The sequence below is a fragment of the Chelonoidis abingdonii genome, chromosome 8, assembly GCF_003597395.2.
Source record: "Chelonoidis abingdonii isolate Lonesome George chromosome 8, CheloAbing_2.0, whole genome shotgun sequence".
NCBI classification, from domain to species: Eukaryota; Metazoa; Chordata; order Testudines; family Testudinidae; genus Chelonoidis; species Chelonoidis abingdonii.
In genome coordinates, this window is record NC_133776.1 from 103,514,246 (window position 1) to 103,538,370 (window position 24,125).

Sequence of the window (24,125 nt, forward strand, 5' to 3'; positions counted from 1 at the left end):
CTCTCTACTCCTACTTGAGATTCTCCTGTTTGTGCATCCCAGGATCACATTAGCTCTTTTTGCCATAGCATCACACTATGAACCCATGTTTAGCACCAAATCTTTTTCAGAGTCACTGCTTCCCAGGAGAAGGAGGGCAGACATTCTTCACTCCTAGATGCTTACATTTGCATTGTACTAAAATGCATATTGTTCCTCATGCCCTATTCACCAAGTGATCTAGAGTGCTCTGAATCAATGCTTTATTTATCGCTCCCCGAGTTTTGGGGTCATGCTTGTCTAGACAACTGCACATGAGCATTTGGAAAAGTGTGGGGAAAAATGACCAAGGAAATTTTGACATCTTCAAATCAGAGTGGATTGAGGGGAGGGGAGGGAAGCTGGAGGGGAAAGAGAGAGAGAGTGTGTGTGTGAGTGAAGATGATGCCAGAAAGAACAATGCCTGACCCTCTGAGCCAATGCAGGACTGATGCGTAGAGAAAAAGTATCTAATCTTAAAATATGCATCTGGAGTCTTTGATAGACAATCAACAGAAGGGTCTGTTATGGAGCTACAACAAAAGACATTGGCTTAGAACTGCTCCTGAAATCGCAGTCATGTCACGTTTGAGGGAGTTTTCCTGCTAGCACTGCACTCTAACAACGCAAGGTGGGATTTTTCAAAGCAGCTGGGAGTCGGGAATGCCCATGTGAGATCAGTGCTTAGCTCCTCTTTGGAGCTTGGGGAAATCTCACCTACTGTTCCACAAGAGGCACATGCAAGCTCAAGTTGTACCTGAATGGCTTAAGGTCTATGTACATGGTGAGGATAAGACGTAACCCACTCCCCAGTGATTACGCTGCACTACTCTTACTGTCTCATCAGTGAGTGTTTTATCCCAATGGCTCCCCTGGTACATTACACTCTATAGTCACACTTCCCTGTATTGGAATTCCTGCCATGACTGCAAGTTGTCCTGTGTGACATAAATACTTCCCTTGTCTTTAGATTTTGTTAATTTATGCTCCCATTTATTGCTTCTTATAAAATAACTAGTCTCATTTTCACAGTCACACATTCCCCGGCCTTCATATTTTATTAAAATTATAGCCTCTAGTTGTTGTTTCACATAACATGATCGCTTTTTGCTGATTTTCTGTTAAGACAGTAAATCTTCTGGGTCTCTTAAATGGCTAGCTTTTAGGTGTGTATGTGGGCGTGTATGTTACTGATTTCCATAAATGAATATTAGCATATATCTAGGGTTGACTTAGAAAAACATTGTGGCTTTTCATTGAAAACTGAATTTTAAACATGCTTGAAAAGTCACTTTCCTCAAACAAAGGTTTCAATGAAAAATTCCCCCCACCCTAGCTCTCAACGTACATTGATAGCGTTACAGTGTCATTTTCCCAGCAGCACAAAAAGTTCAGGATTGTCAAGCTTCTCTGCTTGAGTTATTTCTCCTCTTAAGGACTGAGACTGACTCTTCTTCATCTCCTGTCATCACCAAGAGCAGCCACAGCTTTTGTTAATGGCACCTTTATAGCAGAGGCCTTTTAGACATCGTCTGCAGTGAACGAGATGAAACTTCTTTTCTCTCACCCTTTGCCTGTCTTGTCTATTTCGATGAGCTCTTCGGGGAAGTGACTGTTTCTATGTGGTTGTACAGCTCCTAGCACAATGGGTCCCAAATATTGGTTGGCACCTCCAGGTGCTACTGTGAAACAAATAATTATCCCAGTGGGATGCTGAGCTGGGCTGGTGACATTAGGCAAATAATTAATAACAGTCACATATTTTGAGCTCTCTTAAATTGCTGTCTTGGAGCAGCTTAAAGAAGGGTTATATTGCCTGCTTAGCTTTTGAATGCCTCCTGGGCACACGCTTTCCTGCCAATGCTCACCCTTTGGACCTGGAATAAAAGTGGTTACACACTGCACTGGTTCCAAGCAGTAGAATTTGGGAAGTCTAGCTCTAGATCTAAACTTAAATATCTTTTGCCACCTCTTTGATTACATTTTTCTGGTCTCTATTCTAAAGATATGAAAGGTGCTTATGTTTTCTTGATTATGGGTCTGCTCCAGTGAGGAAGGTGATTATTCCCAGAGAGACGGAGGGACATGGGCATTATCAGGCTCCATTGGATACATGGAAGATTTTAGATATTTTGTCATTAATGTCTCTATCTCTTCACAGGCTCAGATAGTGATCATTTCAAGACAGACAATGCTCACATCTACAAGCGCTCTTCAAGTTTTACATGGGCTGGATGCTACGTGTTATCAACATAAGGCAGCTGTTTCTTTGAACATAAAAGACTCGCTGTCTTCAATGTTGCAAAGGATTTTTGTAATCAGCACTGATTTATGACCAGTATACGTCCGAACATTTCTAATCTCTTCTGCAGGAGTGATATCCTCCCTAATATGGTCAGAGCAGAAAGATTAGCTTGTTGTTTTGATACTTGGTGCTTCAGGAAACAATAGTGCAAAGAATTAATTGTTCCTTGCAAGTGACGCAATAAATGTGGTTCATTCCCTGAATCTGTAATGCCTTCCATATTGCTGAACCGCATGGCGGGTAGGTAACAGAGACCATGTTTTTCACTGATCTCATTTAGAAAGAAATTTACTATTATGTTCCACTGCTATCATATGGCGCTGATAGAGTACCCCAGAATAGAGTTTGCAATGACTACATGGAAGAAAACATGACTAGGCTTCCGTGACTGAAGAAGGGAGAACATGGCTTTATAACATGAAAGTAGTAAGTCTTTAAAGTTTAATGTGTGTGGTGGAAGCAGTTTGGTCTAAAAGTTTGCATTGGCTACTCTGTTTAACGATCAGTTAGGCTGATGAATAATATATGCTCCTTCAAGGTTTATGACTGGAAAAAGCTGGTGTTTTGTCATGAAAAAAGTGGCATTTTTTAACAAACAGCCTCTCTAGATATGTTAAAGGTGCCAAACGATCAGTTTTGAAGGAGGACATTTCCTCTATTAGTTGTTTAGGATTTGGTAGCAAACTGCATGTTAAACCCACTGGAAACAATGGTAACTTCCAGGTAGCCCTCTGCTGTAAAATTACTGCATTTACTCATGGTAACATGGTAAAGCCTTGATCCTGCCAGGTGCTGAGCACTCTGTTCCCAGGGCGATGAAGCTCTCAGCACATGGTTTAATTTTGAGCTGTATAAGCGTGTAAAGTCAATGGAACTACTAAGGTAAGCACTTGTGTCACCCTTTGTTGGTTAAGGGCCAAAGTGCTCAGCGCTAGTGCTGGGTGACATTGTTCAGCAAAAAAATGCAGATTCAGTGACTCTGACACGTTTTATAAACTCATGTCACTTTCGCTGAATTGTTTGTGTCAGGAAAAAATCCCCCCAAAAGTCAACATTTTGATTTTTTTCAATTTGAAATGACTCTTCAGTGAGAAATGTCCTTCAGTGGTAGTGATTTTTTTTAAATGTTTGAAATCAAACTTTTTTTATTCAACCCAAAACAACTTTTTCCAACTTTTTTGATTTGCTGAAAATTTGAAAAAAATTGTTTTCAGGTCAACATGAAACTATCCTCTCCCCTCCACCCCCCCGCCCCTGCCTGCCCAGAATTACCAGGGGACTGAAAAATCAATTAGCTCAGCTCAGGACCGGTGCTTCCATTTAGGCAACCTAGGCAGTTGTCTAGGGGCCAGGATTTGGGAGGGCGACATTTTGCTGCCCGTGGCGGCAATTCGGCGGCGGGGGTCCTTCCGCGCTCTGGGTCGTCATCGACAATTCTGCGGCGGGTCCTTCACTTGCTCTGGGACCCACTGCCGAAGTGCCCCAAAGACCGGGAGCATGAAAGGACCGTCCCCCGCCCGCAGACTTGCCACCAATGACCGGGAGCATGGAAGGACCCCCACCTAGGACACCAAAAACCCTGGTGCTGCTCCTGGCTCAGCTCAGCACTTTCCATGATGGAGCCCTTAATAACTTGTTTCAGCATGGAAGGACACAGGAGAAAGGAATGAATATGTGTGAGTGCCTGGGCCTCTCCCTACTGGGAATGTGGCCCTGTGTTTGTGGTGTGTTCAGTTCCCTTGCTTTTGTCTGTGTGATTTGTACATATACTTGATAATCACCATTAACGGGAATATTGTTGATCAAAAGGTGTTTGGATTAGCTAGCCAGCTATGCCCCAGATAAATCAATAGCACAGATGGATGGCTCACCACAAAGACAATTAAGGGGTGTGCTAGGAAATACAGGCACTTACAGGACTCCTTACTGAATACTAGATCGCTCATTGCCTGTTCGTAGTGGTCCCTCGCTCTTGAGTGAGGAGGGAGGCCATGCTGCCTCCCCATGGCAGGCAACAATAGTCAGGCTGGGGCTGCTCTGGGTGGGACAAAGCAACAAGCAGTCTATGGCCCGTAGCCTCCTGGCTGCAGCAAACAAAAACGAACAGTCTGTGGAAAGCCCTGGCTCTCTGGGTGAGCAGAGCAGTCTGTAGTGTTTGACCCTGCACCTCTTGGCTGGAGCAGACAGCGATTTAACTGGCTGTGGCAAGGCCTTCTGGTGAGTAGGCAGCCAGCCCACAGGTGTGGGGGAGTGGTGGCAGATTGGGGTGGGGGGCCCAGGCCCACCCTACTTCACCAGGTTCCCCCCATGGCCCTAACAGTGCCAGTGGTCCTGCCTCTGGGTCAGCGGGGAAACCACTAGATCATTCTGCCTCACTTCCTGACAGCACAACAGGATCAAGGACCGGTTCCCCGGGGCTGCTACTTACCCCACTCCGGCAGTGTTGCTCCATTGAAACCAGGCTTAGTTTGGCTGCTTCATAGGCAGTGTCTGCTCTGGTGCCTTCTCGAGGCCTTCCGCCTCCTCTGTCAGCAGGAGCTGCTCTGCTCAGGGGCTGGTCCATCCTGCAGAGAGCTCAGCTCCCTGGAAGAGACGCCCACTCCCTCCCTTGGTCCAGCACCAACTGAGCTCTAGGGATCTCCTTTTATACTACTTCTTCCGCCCCGGTACTTCGGTGAGGAGGGGCGGGGTGGGTTTGGCTCCGCCCACTGGGGGAATGGATTGGTTCCTCACTTTTGAGCCTGGAGGGAGGCATTCCACCTCCCTACTCCAACTCATGATCTGACCAGTGAAAGCTGAGCAAATACTTGCAGGTTTAGAAACAATTGAGGGGTGAAATCCTGACTCCATTGAAATCATAAGAGTTTTGCCATTGACTTCAGTGAAGGCAGGATTCACACCTTCTCTAGTACCTGTTTTTCTTTACTTTGTAAATCTAAAATAATTGGGCTTTTTATTTCCCCCCCCCCCCCGCACACACACACACACACACTGAATTTACCCATGTTTGTCCTGAGTTTGCTCATAATAGACTCTCTATGAATGCGACACTGTAAGGGAATTTCTATTACATTAAAGCAGCCGTGTATCTTCTTGATGCTGTTTACAATGGGTCATTTTGCTCTGACAGAACAATACGGTTTCTCTTCCTCAGTTAGATTTATCACAAATGTCCAATCTCAAGTACAGACAATCAGGAAATGTGTGTTTGGGAAGTTTTTTTTAATAAAATACATTTTTAAAAAAGTAATAGACTGATTAACAAAACTGGAATGATTTATGGATATATCCAAACCTGTCAAATATGGGATTTCTCACAGTAAACAGACTAATGAAATCTGGGTTAGTCTGAGTATTCATTATCATCACGACACCAAATCACTTTTTATAAGATTGTGCAACTGAAAACCAAGCCTTTTGCTAGCAGGCTGATATGACCAAATGCCAGGGAGAAATAAATGACCTAAGTATTTAAAAGCAAGCTGCTCTCTCATGGTAGTGCATAATAATTACCTTCAGCCAGGCAGACTAGTCAATACCTGCATACATATTTTGTTTATATTGCCTGGCATTTCTCATTTTATATGTACCTCTTTAAAGTGCATTTGTTGGTTCTTTGCACTGTAGTTGGGAACAATAACAATCTTCTTTATTAGCAGTTTTTATTGATTCTTGCATCAGGCAGTAACCAGGCTGATGGCATGGCATATTCTTCAGCCATTACTATCAATGAAAAGGTAATAAAAGCTTTTACAGTGAAGAGTTATGGACTAATATTAGAAAAGGGGACGCATTGGGGACAACTAACATAGAGGGATAGGTCAACACTTCTTTTCTGAGCACACAGAATTGTCTTTGTCTGAATACTGGATCCAAAGGCCACAGCCACTAGGATGTTTCAGAACCAGATCCGGAGTCACGTTTTTGCCTAGTTTTCCCCGCTTCCCTAATGGGCTAACCCAGACCCCCAGCTCCAATCAACACGGAATTTTAGAAAAATTGGTCTGAGCCTATCTATCATTAGAATATGCTGCTATTTTGCATTTCTTCTTCTTAAATATGTTTGTGGATCACACCATTGGTCTTCTGATCATTTAAGTATCAGAGGGGTAGCCGTGTTAGTCTGGATCTGTAAAGGCAGCAGAGAATCCTGTGGCACCTTATAGACTAACAGACGTTTTGGAGCATGAGCTTTCGTGGGTGAATACCCACTTCGTCAGATGCATGTAGTGGAAATTTCCAGGGGCAGGTATATATATGCTAGCAAGCAAGCTAGAGATAACGAGGTTAGTTCAATCAGGGAGGATGAGGCCCTGTTCTAGCAGTAGAGGTGTGAAAACCAAGGGAGGAGAAACTGGTTCTGTAATTGGCAAGCCATTCACAGTCTTTGTTTAGTCCAGAGCTGATGGTGTCAAATTTGCAGATGAACTGAAGCTCAGCAGTTTCTCTTTGAAGTCTGGTCCTGAAGTTTTTTTGCTGCAGGATGGCCACCTTAAGGTCTGCTATAGTGTGGCCAGGGAGGTTGAAGTGCTCTCCTACAGGTTTTTGTATATTGCCATTCCTGATATCTGATTTGTGTCCATTTATCCTTTTCCGTAGAGAAGCAGAGGTAATTCAGTGTGAACCATTTCCGCAGTTGTTCACTAACATAGTAAGCTTAGAGAATCCATAAACATTACAAATGTTCTTGTTTGGGCAGCAAAGGCTATGAAGGTTATTTCTGATTTCAGCTAATCCTTAATGGGTTTTTTGCTTTGTTTCATTCTATAACAGTTGGTAAGAAACTGGGTTATTATTGTTCTAGGCTCATGTTTGAAACTATCCGTTCCATTGCTAATTATGTATGAAACAAGAGTGTTTTTTTAAACCACTTTGAAGTTTTTATAACCATGTCTTAGAGTGAGAATAATAATAGCCTAATATTTCCCCTTGCTTTGAAGTTATTAAAACCACATCTAATTATGAAATGATTAAGGCTATGAGTCACCATTTTGTCTCCCTTTCCAATGTATCTTTCAAGCAATATAAATATGTACAAAATATGTAAATTATAAAGTTAGACATTTGTAGTCTGAACTTTGTGAGGAAACTATAGGTTGCTTTTCAGTGAGTGATGCAGTCACATGAAACATCAGAACCTAACGTTGTGGAATGTGGAAAGGCAGAAAGGTCTGCCTGCTTATAAAGAAAAATCAGTGACAAAAGGGCCTCAGCTATATTATTTTAATCTAAAACTTTCCTTTCCATTTTATTAGTCATTGATTTATATTTTGTAGGCTTAATAGATATGCTGGTTTTAAAATATGCTTCCAGGGACTGACCAAAGTCAATAATTCCATTTTTATTTTCATAATAATTCTTTGCTTATTAAAAGTCATAGCAGTTAATGATTACTCAGAACGACAGATAATTTAATAGATTTAACGGAGACTTGATTTTAAAATACTTGCTTTGAATGACAATTGTTCATCCTTACCATATAAACACTATTAAATAAACAATAGATGAATTGTTAAATTAAACATAACTCTAACCTGCTTTATAGAATATAAACTACATTAGTATAATTCTAAAAATGTCTGAGTGTTCTAGACAAGGAGCAAATGGAGACCAGTATGGATTTTTGTTTCCATATATTAGTGCTCAGTCTGTTCCAGCTGCAGTAGGTGCCACTGTGCAAGGTGAAGTCAAATGTTCAATGCCTGCAGGGGCGGCTCCAGGCTCCAGCATGCCAAGTGCGTGCTTGGGGTGGCATACCGCGGGGGGTGCTCTGCCGGTCGCCAGGAGGGTGGAAGGCAGAGTGCCTTCAGCAGTTTGCTTGCGGAGGGTCCACTGGTCCCGCGGCAGAGTGCCCCCCGCGGCATGACGCCGTGCTTGGGGCAGCGAAATGTCTAGAGCCGCCCCTGAGTTCCTGACTGTAATTGGAGGGGAGAATATTCTTGTAATGGCCACTTACTGTGCTAAAGTGCATGTAAGAACGTGGATTAACAAACAGCTTGAATTGGACGTTAGAGTGCAGCTTTCTTTGTAATGACCAAGAAGGAAACTGCTGGGCAAAACTTTGGTAGCAATCGTCAAAATTCCAACCCTCTCGCCTGAAGCAGCTTCATGAAATGGGCTGCTAAGTCCCTGCTGGGGAGGCTTAAGGTTTGGACTCGGGAGTTGTGTGCTTATGGCAGGAAACAGCGCTCAATAAGCCAGCCACATATGCTGCTCCAGCTTCAGTTTCCATGCCGGTTTAAGACACATCTGTATGTACAGCATGTTGCAGAAACTGAGTGTTGAAGTAACAAAGACGCGGATCACAGCAGCACCCAAAAGGAAGGAGTGCAGTTTCTGAGGTGGGCAAAGATGAGAAAAGCCATCCTGGATCGTACCACTATATTATAATCCAGTAGCATCTGGGAATTGATCAACGGCCCTGGACTGCAGACTCTATTAATGAACGGGGGGAATTCATCCCTCAACAAGGCCATGGCTATGCTGGGGGGGTGAATTGGTATTCCTATCCCAGCCCAGTGTACCAGCTGTAGCCTTTCTGAGGATGAGAGTATGACCCCCCAGCAAAGTGCTCCTAGTGTGAACACAGCTGTGCTGGCAAAGCAGTGCTCTGTACTGGTACAATAAAGCCGTCCTCCAGGAGCAAAGACAAGAGCAGCGTTGGCAGTTTTATCGCTAGGGGCTTCTGCCAGCACAGCTAGGCCAGCCCCAAGTCGCATCTCTTCAGTTGCCTGACACAGCTGTGGTGGCAGGAGTCTGTGGTGTGGACCTGGCCCAAGAATGACAGATATAAACCAGGCTGTATTTTCTGAGGGCTGCTCCCAGTTTAGCAGTGTGGTATCACCTGTGTCTTGTTCAGAATGAGCTTCAGCCAGCACACCAGGTCTCCCCTCAAGTGGGGTATACGAACCCTGCATTAGTCCTGTAGCTATGGGCTCAGCAGCTCTGCCCCGCTGCGCCTGTGAACCATGCTGGGCTCGGAGGATGAGTGTTAAAAGGGAGAAGCCCAGGTCAGAGGGCACTGGAGGGGAGGGTGGACTGATCTCTCACTGTCTGCTCCCAGAGAGCAGGCTGCCTGGGGATGTGGCAGAGTCTTGTGGACAGCTGAAGGACCCTGGTGTGATAATAGGGCTGGTGTCGCTCTATATTTCTGGTTGCTTAGTATTCTTTCCTCTGTTACGGTGGGAACTGGGATGTGAGGTGTGACTCTAGGGCAGACCCCTGCCAACAGTGTTAGTCCCCTGAGGAGAAGACTGGGTTACAAGACTAAGGAGACCATCAGTGCGTCTATCTGGCAAGTCAAGGCTATGGAGAGTGAGAACCCCACAATGCTGCATCCAGCCACAGGATGGCAAATTGGCTAGTGAGGTATCTTGTCTCACACCCTTATTAGACCAGGGGTTTGACTGCATTGGCTGTGTCAGATAGGAGTGTGTGTGTGGGCGGGAGGGGATCATCAGCCAGATGAGAGTGCAGCAAACTGGCTAAATGTCATGTCCCCATTTTCTGGACAGTCCAGAGAAAGTGGATCAGAGTCTAGGGCGGGTCTCTGTGGTTGGAATTTCCTGGCTTTTCATTCTGTTGTTAGAGGCTAGGGCAGTGGTCCGGGGATACGCAGGGGGCAAGGGAAGTGTTTGATGTCTGTTCGGAGGAAAACATTATGTTAATTACAATAGTTAAATGGCATCTAGATCCTGAGGCGATGGTGCCCTATAGATAAATATAGTAAATTATCCTTCTCGAAGGGAGTTGGGCATAAAACCCGGCTCTCATACTGAACTTCTGAGCTCTAGAGTTTTTCCAGTCTAGTTGCTGCTGCCTCTCTCTCTCTCTGTATCTATGGGTGGCGTCTTGCTGCCAGCACACAGTTGTATGCAGTGCACATGTAGCACATGCAGTGTCTTTTTTTGTTCTTTCTTTTCTTTTTGATGGTCACTTTTGTTTTTTTTGAAAAACCACAAACGCTAATAGGTCTATTTTTAAGCATAAATGCTGTTTTAATATTTGCCTTTTCAAAAATGTCTTAACTTCTGGGGAAGGCAAATCCTCCAAACAAGGCAAAACACGCCATGTTTTCCTGTGTTAGGTAGTTTTCCTGTTGGGTAAAACAGGGATGATCATACACTACTTTCATAGCAAGTATGTTTTTTCTGTTTTTTCTGATCCCCTTGTTATGGATTCAGTTCAGAGCCATGTTGCTTCTGCACAGAATCATCAAGATCAAGAAAAGAGCTGTTTCAGTCGCCAGACTGGAAAGATAAACAACTCTCATCAGTTGCTTTTCAGGGTCATGGGTTAATGGGATCATAAATCTAGGAGTAATTTCTCAGAAAGCCACAGTCTTCAGTTTAATATGTCAGCTTTATGGTGAATCTACTGCCTTCTGAGAAACAGAGTTAGAGGTAATTTGTGAATTGTGCAGAATGTTAGGTCATGCATAATTGCACATATTAAACTTATGTATGTCTTTTTTGCATAATTACTAAAGCAGATGATCCAAGTTATTCTCAGATACAGCTCTGTTTTGGCTGATTGACATTGCTTCGACGGCACTGCCAAGAACTATATTGGGTAATGTCTTCTGATAGATTTAGTGCACAATATCTCGGCATGGTGGTAGGATCCTTAAATTGATGACAAAAAGATTGAGGCAATCGTAAACAGCAATATCTGTTGGAAATTAAGGTTGTGATTCCAACTCTGGCATTTACTCAGTGTTACACACATGTAAGTGTCATCATCCGTGTCAGTTACATAATGGCTGACACTGAATGGTTGATCTTATCACAGCCATTAGACTGTGTCATCTAATTCTGTGGGCAAACTACATCGTTTTATTGAAATGAAATACGGTTGGCTGGACAACCAGTAGCAGTATGCAGTCCAAGACGGAATATTATAAACATTTTTCATATCTATTTCTGACACTTTCTTACTGAAAAACAGTTTTATTGGGGTTTTGTTCATTTAATTTGACCTTGCCTTACAATATTTAACTTCATTAAAAATAGAAGTAAACATTATTTAACATCTTACTATACAATTTATTGTTCCACATAGAAAAGCCAAAATTGTTTGTTTAATGCAAATATTACAGCTGATCAAATGGCTTGTTGCTAATTAGTATGAGTGAACATTGGTATTTTTCAGTTTTCACACTGTCACATAGGCCCACTGACGAAGGGTTCACTATTCTGTATCAGCAACACTTCTCTGGCCTGACAAAGCTACTACACCTAATCTCCCACTTGCATGGTATTTATCCATAAATAGTGCCTTGTAAGGTATCAAATGAAAGCTGGTGTCATGCTGGTCATAAATATCATCGTAAAATGCATGTACAATTTGTGTATATACAGAAAATATATATTGAGAGTCTGTATCAAGTTCTGAGGCACCAGCATAGACGAAGTGAGTATGCACCCACGAAAACTCATGCTCCAATACGTCTGTTAGTCTACAAGATGCCACAGGATTCTTTGCTGCTTTTACAGATCCAGACTAACACGGCTACCCCTCTGATACTTGACAGCATAGACAAGCTTTCTTTCAGAGAAGGTATGTGTATTTAACCATCTCTGTCTCTGATGTAAAGTATTGTAAAGCCAACACAATGGAAGCCCTAATTACATGTGAAAGTCAATAGGAAAAGCAGGTCGATGAGGGGGATATGAGACAAATAAGAACATGGAAAGATTCTCTGGACCCAGCCCTTCAGGAAGGGAACCAGAGGGTCACCTTGTCTTTGTGGACAAAACAATGAGTTTTGGGAAATATAAGGAGAAACCGAAAGATGTTGTAATAACCATGACTGGGAAGTAAAAAGGATGATGATTTTTGTATTCGTGAAAGTTGGACTCTGGCCACTGGGGCTAGTGACTCTGGGGAAGTTTCTTTGGGTGAGAAGCATCCAAAGATTTTAGCGGTTAAAGTTAAATTCAAACTCTAAGAAGCACATTATATCTTTTTGTTTTATTTGTAACTGTTGTTGTTAGCCTTGCTCACTATCTCTTAAATCTTAACCTTTGGTGTTACACTTACATTTGTTTTTTGCTATAAATAGATTAGTGCTATCCTGCACCTGATCCTGTGCTGTACCAGTCAAGCTGTGTGTACACTGTTCCACTGGGGACAGCTCCCCTGGTAATTACTGTGTCCACTGACAGGGGCTGGATACTACAGGGGGACATGTCTGAAGAGCGCAGGAACTGGGGTACACCAAGAGTCAACCTGCAAGACAGAGTGGGGGATGGCAGAGCTCTGTGGATAGTGCTTGAGTGGCTGAAGGGCTGGCAGTGCCAGGGAGCTAGCATCCAGTGACCACAGGAAACAATTCCTCTAGCTGGAGGCAGGGGGTTAACAAAGTGACTAACAATCCTGGGCACCCCATGTCCGTGTTATACACACCACACACCCAGGTGCAGATGCACTCATCAATATAAGAGGAACAGTCTGTGAGCTGATCTCAGTATATTGATTATTTGTAAATTGTTCATCTTGGCTGTTCTCACTTCATTATTTGTGATGTGTAATTTATCCCCTACTGAGGTTGTTTTTACTCCCTGGTTGGATTTATAAAACTCTGAAACAGGAGAATAAGTAGTATGTGTGGATGGAATGAATAACATGGATGAATAACATACTCTCTGTTATGACTTTTCAGATGAATAATCATTTCTGTTCACATTTGTTATACTACACAGAGTCCAAATCCCATGATGCATCACAGCAGTTCAGCCAGAAGGGAGATCAAAGTGCATCATGAGAGATGGAGCCTGGCCCATAGAGGAGAATGGGGGCCTGAGGCACGCAACTTCATCTCCTCTGAGGCATTGTGTTGAACATAGATTAATGTCTCACTGGCCTGAAATAAAACATTTCGATCTGGGTTGACAAACTGAAATGTTTCTATTCGGAACAACCCAACCCCAAACAAAATCTGTAGTTTCAATTTTCCTGATTGAAATTTTTCGGGGAAAGCTAATTTTCCTTTGGAAAATTGTTGGAAGAAAAATTCGCAACATCCACAGCTAGTGAGAAGGGAAAGTGAAGCAGCAAAACTGATTCAAAATGATTAGCCAGTGACAGAGTGTTTCAGTGACAAAGTGTAATTGCTAGACTAATGCATTGATGAAGTGGGTTCTAGCCCACGAAAGCTTATGCCCAAATAAATGTGTTTGTCTCTAAAGCGCCACAAGGCCTCCTCATTGTTTTAACCTGTAATGACATTTCAAAGGAGCACACAAGTGTGCTCATGGTCTGCTAGTTCACATCCCCTTTTGTTGTTGATTTAATGTCACGCATTAAAAACATCAAACCAACAGGATGGATTCCTTTGGGAATGTATCCCCGGCCTGCCTTTCTTATTTAAAATAAGGGGGTGGGAGGGAGCTGTTATCTACGTGTTATGGTTTGTGGCGGGAGGACATTCCTTCACTCCACACATGTTATTAGCAAGCTAAGGAGCCTGCTTTGACAATGTCTTTGTAGATACACCCCCTTCCATCCACATCCTGTCCCTTTGATGCTCTGTCTTCACGCTGAGGAAGAGCTGGGTTATCAAGCAGCTGAGAAATACTCTGCCCAAGGTTCCACTGTACCGGGGTCAGTGCAAAGCTGCATGGCCACACTTTCACTGGAGAACTTACCACAAGCAGCCTAAAGGGTCATGGAGAAAATGTAAGCGTGCTTATCGTGTGTGTGGCAGTAGACACAGGTGTGTTAGTATAAAACATGACTTCATTATCTATATAGAAAATGTGTCCATGGGGCTTCTGAGTGCAGTGGAGCAATCTGGTCTAAATGAACCCATGTATGAGAACAAATGGAGGCTTGCAGAGCCCTGCAGGCCTTTGTTCTTGAAAAATTCCCTGTTTTCTTATGGCTACAAATGGAAACATGTAAAGCAAAAAAGAAAAGAAAAAAACAAACCTACTGCTTGCGATTTTCTTCAGGCAGCTAAGTTCATATCTCAGCCTGACAAGACGACTAGCACTGCGGATGTGAGAAGAATTATATTTATTTAGTATTAAGATTTTTTTTTCTCCCTTGGAGATGTTCCTCCATCGTCATAGTAACCTGTGAATCCAACTCTGGTAGCTGTTTTAGCCATAGTTGCTTGTGCTTATGTACAACCACAAACAACAGCAAAATAATCATTGGTACTTTCACTGTAAGGGACTCTGATTTTAATCCTTATACATGTCGTGTAAGGAACTCCAGTGCCATAGTCTCCTAATGTGTGCGTCTCAGTTCCACTAAGTATCCAGTTCTGTAGTCGGCAAAGGGCCCGGAGGTTTGCCTAGATAAAGACCCAGGTGGGTTCCACCTCCTCTGTATTCCTGCTCCTTCTGTACCTTTTTTTTTTCCATTTATTCTTTCCCTAGCTAATCTCTATTAATCTGAAGCTCCAACTTTAAAGCCCAGGCTGTGTGAGGCCCAACCTTTACTACTTCTAACTTGGCAGCATAGCTGTTCTGAAAATCTTTCAAATCTCCCAGTTCAGTTACCCATAAATCTCAATTCCTTTCTCTTCTGCTTATCCCTATGGCCATATAGAGGACATAGATCTGCTTGCCTTACTCACCTCTGTTGTCCTGTTGATGTCATGGAATAAGGCAAGTAGGATTTGATCCCAGATCTTGACATGTGTAGCCCTCCTTCCCTTTATCTTCCAAGGCATGTTTTGTTGAAGTCATGGTGTTATGACGATCTCCAGTGTGGATAACTTTCTATTTCCATTATCACCTTCATACTGGTTCTTCAGATACTGTCTGATACCTTGATCCTTCCATCTTTTCCTTGCTCTACTAAACACTGAGGAGTGCCTCCCCATCTGCTATCTGACAATTCCCTTAAAAGTGAGGTGCTTTTGCACCTGTGTGACTGATGCATTCTTCCTCTTCCGCCTCTTATGCAGCCACCCAGCTACTACCTCCACCCCAACAACACTCACCTGCTCTTGTCACCTTCATCCTTCTCATTCTTGATCATTGGTGCTTCTCTGGCACTTTGCTCAGGTGGAAACCAGAATACATACTTACCCCCTAAGCAGTCCATGGCTCTGACTGAGGATCTGAGCTGGGTTTAGGCTCAGTCAACAGCTGAAAGATAGTTTTTCCCCCTTGTAATCCCTCTGGGGAGAGGATGAGAGAGAATGAACCAACTCCATGTGACAGATCTTAGTGGAAGGATCTCAGAGACTATGAAGATGAGGGTGGTATTGGAACCTGTACAGAATAGAACGGAGTTCCCCTCTGCTTGGCATGGATCACAGCAAGTCCAACTGAGTTTAAATAAACCAAACTTCATTCACTACAGAAAAACAGAGACCCAAAGTAAACAAAAGTAATTTGCCAAGTTTGGTTAAGCAGCACGAGGTTCCCTCAACTTGCTGGTTGGCAGGCAGCAGGTAAAGCTTTAAGCAGAAAATTCTGGTGTCAGCCATTTCCCTGCTTGTCTATTTTGCTTGTCTACCTAGCTCCCAGCTCAGATATTTGCTTGTTATCATCTGTTGCATTCTCCTTTTGTTAATGCCACTCAGACCCCTTTCTTTCTTATTAGGTGCCTCCTAGGCTATCTCAAATTGATCTTTGAATAAAGCAACACCCCCTTTCCAAATTGGTGGGTGACTATATTTCTCTTCCAATCCCACTCCATATGTTTATATCATCATTCATGAACTCTTTGCATATCCCTTGCTTGACACTGTCCTGGCATTTTCAATAATGATTGTTCATTGTCACAGTTGGGCTAGTTTTTTATGCTGTAATAAAAAGCCCATCACATAGTTAAGAAATGTCTTCTGTGCAGACACTGTGTCAACTTTAACCAGGCTGGGTGTGTATCTAACACCCCCCCCCCCCCGCCCACAAAACCAAAAGTATCTCAAATACATAAATATGGAGAAATCACATCTCCCCAGTAAATATAATTCTTTGCTGGCAATAACTCAGCCCTTTGCATCTTGGTACATAGATAATTCATAAAGAACTAAGAACCTTTCACCTCTGCAGTTTGCTGATCCGCTGAATAACATTGGTATCATGATGGAATATCTGCTGAACAAAATCACTGTTGGCCAAATCCCACACTTATGTTTCATACTGTGCTCATGCTCGGTGAAGATATATTAAACCCATGATGGACATTCCCTCGCATTTCTGCTTAATCTGTGCTGTCAATGTCTTATTAGTTCTATAAAATGATGTGTCTGGTGTTTCAGAAGGATAGTGATAGAAAAGTATAAATTCTAAAAGTCTCAGGAAAGTAAGTGTAATGGCAACTATTTTCAAGATTTCCCCAGATACTTTAATGGCAAAGCAAAAGAACAGCAGAACAAGCCATTCTTTAATCTGGGAAAATTATAATAAAATGGCTCCTCATAACCCCAGAACCCATACATACTTAATCAGCTGTCAGTCCACAGACTTTTTTGCCTACAGCTGTGCCATTTATCAAGCTAATGAGGTCATAATAGGTAATGGATTACTGTGGATGGCAAATCTTCCTGTACCTTACTTGGGCACAACATGATCCAAACGGGAATTAAACACCTTGTACCAAATGAATATCAATGCTAATATCGTCTGTCATTTCCAGAATCTGATTAGTGTCTTTGGTATCTTTCTTAAGTGGCTTTACATTGATATATTGTGTGTGTGTATGCGCCTTGTATCTGTAGTATATGTTTCGTATTGCCTTGTTTCATTTTATGATTTTATATTTATTAGATTAAATGTAAATGAACTGGCTAAAACTATTCTATTGTGATAAATTATTATTTTTCCTCTACCAAAAAATGAAAATGTTGGGGTTGAGAGAATATTGGGGAGAAAACTTTTCATGCACATTCATTAGAATTCAAAAATCTGCTCTGACTTGACAGTGTTAATGGACCTTTTTGAATTCACTTTCAATTAACATTTGCGTGTTTGGGCTCTGCTACCATGAATACTCATACAAACACACGTTAAGCCTAACTATTTACCAAAAATGACTTTGGAATTGTGTATTTCTTTGTGAAATTGAATTGTTTAGTTACATTAGACATCCAGAGAACAGAAATAATACCACTTGACTGCTGTAACATCCAAAGCACAACATGAAAACATTTGCAGTTCACCATATGTGGATGCTCAGAATACCAAGCAATATTTTACAAAATTTGTTGCTGGGCAATTTTAGGCATTTGTAAATAGAAAACTTACAAGACACTAAAAAGAGAGAAAATTGTCAAATAATTTCTTCGTGTTGCAAGTTATTTTTCTCAGCTCTTAAATTTAAAATACCACTGCCACCAAAGTGCTGAGATATTACCTCGAACAACAGCATTAGGAGGATCATTGTGTCATTCATATTTATACACTATTCAGTTAGCAACTGGATAGAAGAATGTGCCTCATGCAGATGCAGAGTGGAGTCTTTGGCTGTTTAATGCCTGGGAAAAGATTTTGTCATTAATATGCAGTTCAGTTAGGGATGTTGCATTACTCTTGTTCATCGATTGAGAATTGCATTATTTTCTTTATTTACCTGAAGTAGGAAGATCATGCCCTGAACAAGTTACAACCTAAATTACAACTGATCTTCAAATATCTCTGGGAGAAGGTTTTGGAGCAGGGCTGGTTCCTCATGCACCCCATGAAGCACATGTGTAGCAGCTGGACAACATTTGATCCTTTATTAGTTTCTCATTCTTGTGTACACCTTTGGAACAGACGGGATCTCACTTTTTCACAAAAATTGATCTCTGCTGTTCCTTTTTTTAAACTGTCACTTTATTCCTTGCCAAATCAGCATTGCTTCTCTGCAGCTCAGTGTTTCAGCCAGGAGCCACTAGGCCATTCCTTCGTGGCTGTTTATTGGCTCAGATGTTTTTCCTTTATTGCACACTTCAGACTCACTCAAAGAAAAATGAAGGATATAATACATAACCTTGGCGCACAGCTGTGCAAGCTTGGTTGATAAAGAAAACTCTGTTGACATAACAGACTTCTGAAAGGCATTTAATGTAGTCCTCCATGGCATTATGGTGACCAGATGTCCCGATTTTCTAGGGACAGTCCTGATTTTGGGGGCTTTTTCTTATAGAGGTACCTATTTCCCCCCACCTCTTGTTGCGATTTTTCACACTTGTTATCTGGTCATCCTATGTGGCATTCTGATTTTAAAAAATCTCTACAAAATCAGTGTGACCCATATTAATTGGATTAAAAACTGATTAATAGATTACAAAATAAGAAATTGTCATCCAGTAGAGGTGTTTCTAGTGTTTAGCAGCATCTACTGGGATCTGTTCTTTGTGTAATGCTGTTTAATATCTTTACTGATGATGTGGAAGAAAATATAGACTCATTACTAGTAAAATGTGCAGATAACCACAAACCTGATGGAGCTATAAATAACAGCAGGGATAGGTTATTTATACAGATTTACCTGGTCTGATGAGCTTCTTTGAACGAAATGTGGTTTATTTAATACAGCCGAATGTGAGGTCATACATCTAGCTGTATTTACAAGAGGGGAGACTGTTTCCTATAATGTGGTGACTCTTGAAAGGCCTTGCAGGTCACGGCACCCAAGTCTTTGACCCATGTGATGCTGTGGCTAAGGGGTTGAATGCCATCCTTGAATCTATAGGCAGAGGAATATTAAGTCAGAGCAGGGTGGTGGTATTACCTCTGTACACAGCTTTAGTGAAACCATTACGGAAATACAGTGTTCAGTTCTGGTGTCCACACTTCTCATGCCGCATGGAGCTCAGGACCGAGGCTATAATGAGCATGATGGTTACCTCTCCCAGAAGGCTGCCCGTATAACAATGCTCGCATGGGCTTTATGTGGGTAGCTCAGACACATCCCTTTTCCAAAGGTCAATGTGTTCATGTATTATTTTTTATCAAGCACAACCCTATATAGCGTTAAGCTCCTTCATGGACACATCTCTGGACTGGTGCTTAGAAGGGTCAATGGAGACTTAATTTTTCTGTTAACTCAAACAGCTCATTGGTGTCCTGGAGCTGCAGGTTTGCCCCAATCCAAATAATAATTAATGCACTTGGTAGATAGAAGGAAAGAGAGAATCCTCCAGGCTTATTTTGATCTATTCCTGGAATATGGAAGTGTCTGCAAATGCTAAAGAATTTTCTGTGTGATAATCTATATAGCAGCCCTCCAGGAAAAATCACATTCAGCTTTCAAGCACGTTATGGCCATTCCAGTACGATGTTGCTGTATGAGAACTGTTGATAGAAACAAAGTTATAGATCATTAAAAGCTGAGGGTTGCGGTGTAGGAAATATTTATACAGACCTTGCCTTGTGTATCTGATCTATTACTTGTGTGTAAGAGAGACCAGGGCATGGGAGAAGTCATGTCCATTGTTATTCCTGTTCTCCTTTGCTCCACATGGTATCCCCAGCTGGCCAATAGGTTATAGTTCTTTTTCTAAAAGTCAAGGAAAATATGGTGTACTGACTTTTAGCTGTGTCTGGCTACAGTAGGTTGCAGACCCTTGTTGACTTTTTAGTGTTCTGTGAAGTCAGCTGGAATCAGGGTACTTTTTTTCCCCAAATCTATATTTTGTTGTGAGGACCAGTGGGCTCGGCAGTTCCCACTGCCTGCGTATGGAGCCACTGTCTTGTAGAGCCTGTAGGCCAAGGATGTGATTGATAATATATCAGAATATATTTGTAGAACACAACTATGGTGTTCACTTCATAAAATGCCCCAGGGAATGGTCTATAGACTTTAGGAAACTTAAAACACTGCCAAGGTCTCTCTCTGATGCACTGTGATGGTTGATGGAGAAATTAAAAGGAATAAGTGAATACTGAGGAATGATAAAACTATGCAACATGCACTGCTAACTACTATATAGAATCATAGGACTGGATGGGATCTCGAGAGGTCTCTAGTCCAGTCCCCTGCCTCATGGCAGGACTAAGTATTATCTGGACCATCCCTGACAGGTGTTTGTCTAACCTGCTCTTAAACATCTCCAGTGATTTCACAGAGATTCCACATCTCCCTAGGAAACATCTCCACAGAGATTCCACAAACTCCCTAGGAAATTTATTCCAGGGCTTAACCACCCTGACAGTTAAGAAGTTTTTCCTAATGTCCAGTCTAGACCTCCCTTGCTGCAATTTAAGCCAATGCTTCGTGTCCTATCCTCAGAGGTTAAGGAGAACAATTTTTCTCCCTCCTTCTTGTAACAATCTTTTACGTACTTGAAAACTGTTATCATGTCCCCTCTGTCTTCTCTTCCCAAAACTAAACAAACGCATTTTTTTTAATCTTCTGTCTTGGGTCACGTTTTCTAGATTTTTGTTGCTCTTCTCTGGATTTCTTCTAATTTGCCCATCTTTCCTGAAATGTGGTGCCCAAAACTGGATACAATACCCCAGTTAAGGCCTAATCAGCATGGAGTAGAGCGGAAGAATTACTTCTCGTGTCTTGCTTACAATACTCCTGCTAATACAGTCCAGAATGATGTTTGCTTTTTTTGCAACAGTGTTACACTGTTGACTCATATTTAACTTGTGATCCACTATGACCCCCAGATCCCTTTCCACAGTGTTCCTTCCTAGGCAGTCATTTCCCAGTTTGTATGCGTGCAACTGATTGTTCCTTTCCAAGTGGAGCACTTTGCATTTGTCCTTGTTGAATTTCATCTTATTTTCTTCAGACCGTTTCTCCAGATCACTTTAAATTCCATGGAAGATATTAAAAGCGGTGTGACACAATTGTTACCCTAATTATGAAGCAACATGTCTCTGTTCGGGTTTATTTATGAAAATGCTGAGTAGGTGTATACAGGGGCCTCTGGCTGCACCCTCCATGCTGACCGCTATGATCTCCTGGAGGCTGGAATAGTTGTCAGGAAGCCACCAGCCTCCCCTCAGCGGACAGAAATAAAACAATGGGTAGAAAGAGGCTGGTCCTGTGGCTAAGATACACCCCGGGACTCGGAGAACCTGAGTTCTAATTCCAACTCTGCCACACACTGCCCATGGGACCTTGGACAAGTCCTCTTTCCTCTCGCTTCCCCCACTGTAAAATGGGGACTATACACCTCCTGCTGTTGGAGGTGTGAATTCAGGGGCTAAGCTTCTGAGGGTCGGGCTTCTCACTAGGGGGTCTTAGAACACTGCCCACCCTGGGTCCCTGATCGCACTTCGGGCCTGTGGGTACTGCTATAACATAGATAATAATCATAAAGGAAGAAAGGCCTGGTGCTGCCTGGCCCCTGTAGATGTCCTGGCAACATCCTGTGGGTTGCAGCAAAGCTGATTCCTATAACTCAAGATGCTTTATTTCCAAAAACTGAAGAAAATAATTTCTGGAAGTGAGAAGCCATCTAACCCCATGGTCCACATATGTTTCTCCTCAATCTTTAATCTTTGATATTTCTCTCAGCTCTTTAGTATTTTATTATCTATTTTTATGATTTGCTAGAAATCTAATTTCATCCCAACACATGTTGCTGGGTGATTCAAAAATCATTAGATGCTCATTAAAAAGGAGTCTGAGTTCACAGACACAAAAATCAATCTTAATATCATCCCTTTCGCACCTGATGTAAGGCACAGTTAAAATATCTACACTTTAAATAGAGATTTGCTGTTGATGATAAAAGGAGCATGTCTGTTGTATGGATTTGCTTCATCTCTGACTTGAGGTGGCAGCCAGGTTCACACAGAAATATGTGGAGAAACGTGTACCCGTGCATCTGGTGAAGTGGGTATTCTCCCATGAAAGCTCAAGCTCCAATACGTCTGTTAGTCTACAAGGTGCAACAGGACTCTGTCGCTTTTTACAGATCCAGAATAACATGGCTACCCTTCTGATAAGTGTACCCTCAGAGGCTGCTAGCGCTTTTAAAGGCAGCTGAGTATTTTATGGTGTGTGTGTGTTTGGTACTTGGATTAAATGGAGGGTGGAGAGGACTGCTCTCTTCAGCACTGTCCTTCTACAGTGCTGGCCTGAGAATATCAACGAACTCACACAGGGGTCTTCCACTGCTCCCACTGAAATCAGGGCTAAAAGTATCACGGACTCCAAAGAGATAGGGTGTCAGTTTGTTTTTAGTGTTTTCCATTAATTCTTTTTTCCCTTATAGAAAAGTGAATATTTTCTTCTTCTCTTTAACTTAGTGTAGTTCTTGAAGCCACCTACATTCTATGTAATTATCTTGAAATTATGCCTTTTAAAATGTTGTTCGTTCATTTTGACAAGCTTAAATCTTTTCCAATAGCATTAAGTGCTCCTACACCTTCCTTTCACAGATTGTTTCTTCTCTTTTTCTTTGGCACTGCCCTTAAAAAGTTTCTGATGGGTGATGTTCACCATAAAAGAACCTATTTATTATGCGCAGGATAGCATGAAACAGAAATATGCATACATCTTCCGCTCTAACGAGCCTAAAGATTTATCTCCAAATCTCTGCTCCTCACAGGCAGTTCATTAATGGACCAAAAAATGCAAGACTGAAGCCTGGATTGTAAATAATATTGCCACTTCATAACAAGCATTTGTTTCGTGGGTTGTTTTTTTTTTAAACTACCACCCTTCCTCTTTTCTTCTCTCCAGAATGGAGCCTGGCTACTTTTAGAAGCAGCCAAGTTGCAATACTATCCAAACACTAGAGGTAATGAATGTTTTGGCACCTTTACTTAGTGACAACACAGGTTGCCCCTCTGTTAATGAACAGTATGTTGTCAGTTCAGTGGAAGAGTAAATAAAACCCACAGCAAGACAGAGCTGATACCACAGGCTTCCACTCAATAGAGCTTGTCTTTCCATCAAACTTACTATCAATTCTTTTATGATTCCTAATGAACAATGAACCCACCACCTAATGAATAGATATTAAAAATGACACATCTGTATGCAGATTCTGATAGGCCCTTATGCATCATGTATGTATGAAATACTGTCTATTTAGATGATACTGTCTGTACCTAATGTGGGGTCCGAAATAGGAAATCATTACTACCAGGTGTAGTGCTTTCTAGAGGGAGCACTTCCAATCCTTTCAAGGAGAATTTTTATCGGAGTAAAGTTACATGCTTATTTGTAGGATCTTAAACTATACAGTTAATAGCGCATATTCTAATATGTTTTTGTAGCACCAAACACTATTGATTTTCCATAAATAATTATAATGAAAAAAGTCAAACTGTTTTGAACAAATACCCCCCACCCCTTTTAAAGCCAATAATTCACAGAAAGTAGTGGACATTATTGAAAGGTTTCATGAAGGTTTTGTTGAAATGGTTATCTGAATTATTTGTTTATCAAAAACCCAGTTTTCAGTAAATGACATTTTTTACAACCATTTGGCTAAAAATAGACTTAAAAAACATCACACTATGAAAAATGAAAGGTTCCATTTTGAACCCTACACAATGAAAACTTCAATTTTTTCAGAAATTCTCTTTTCATTTTTGACCAGCTCTAAATGAAAATCATTTCTCTGCTTATTTAAAAATACACTATACAGAATAAATGAATTTAAATCACATTGTGATTGCACAAGGATCTCTGTTCCATACGATGCTGTCAAGGGGAGTCGGATGCTTCTCCCACTCACAGTGATCATTTTGAAAGGGCGGTAATGAATCCAACACTGTGATCAGGGTCACATGCTACCTCACTTCCTCGGAGTAATTTCTTGATAACAAGGCATCTACTACACAGGAGTCCTTTCAGTGTTCCTAGAGGCAGAACTTTGGCTCTTCCGCAGGACTGAGTGAAGATCCAGCTTGAATACGACTAGAACGTGTTTGTTTGCAAT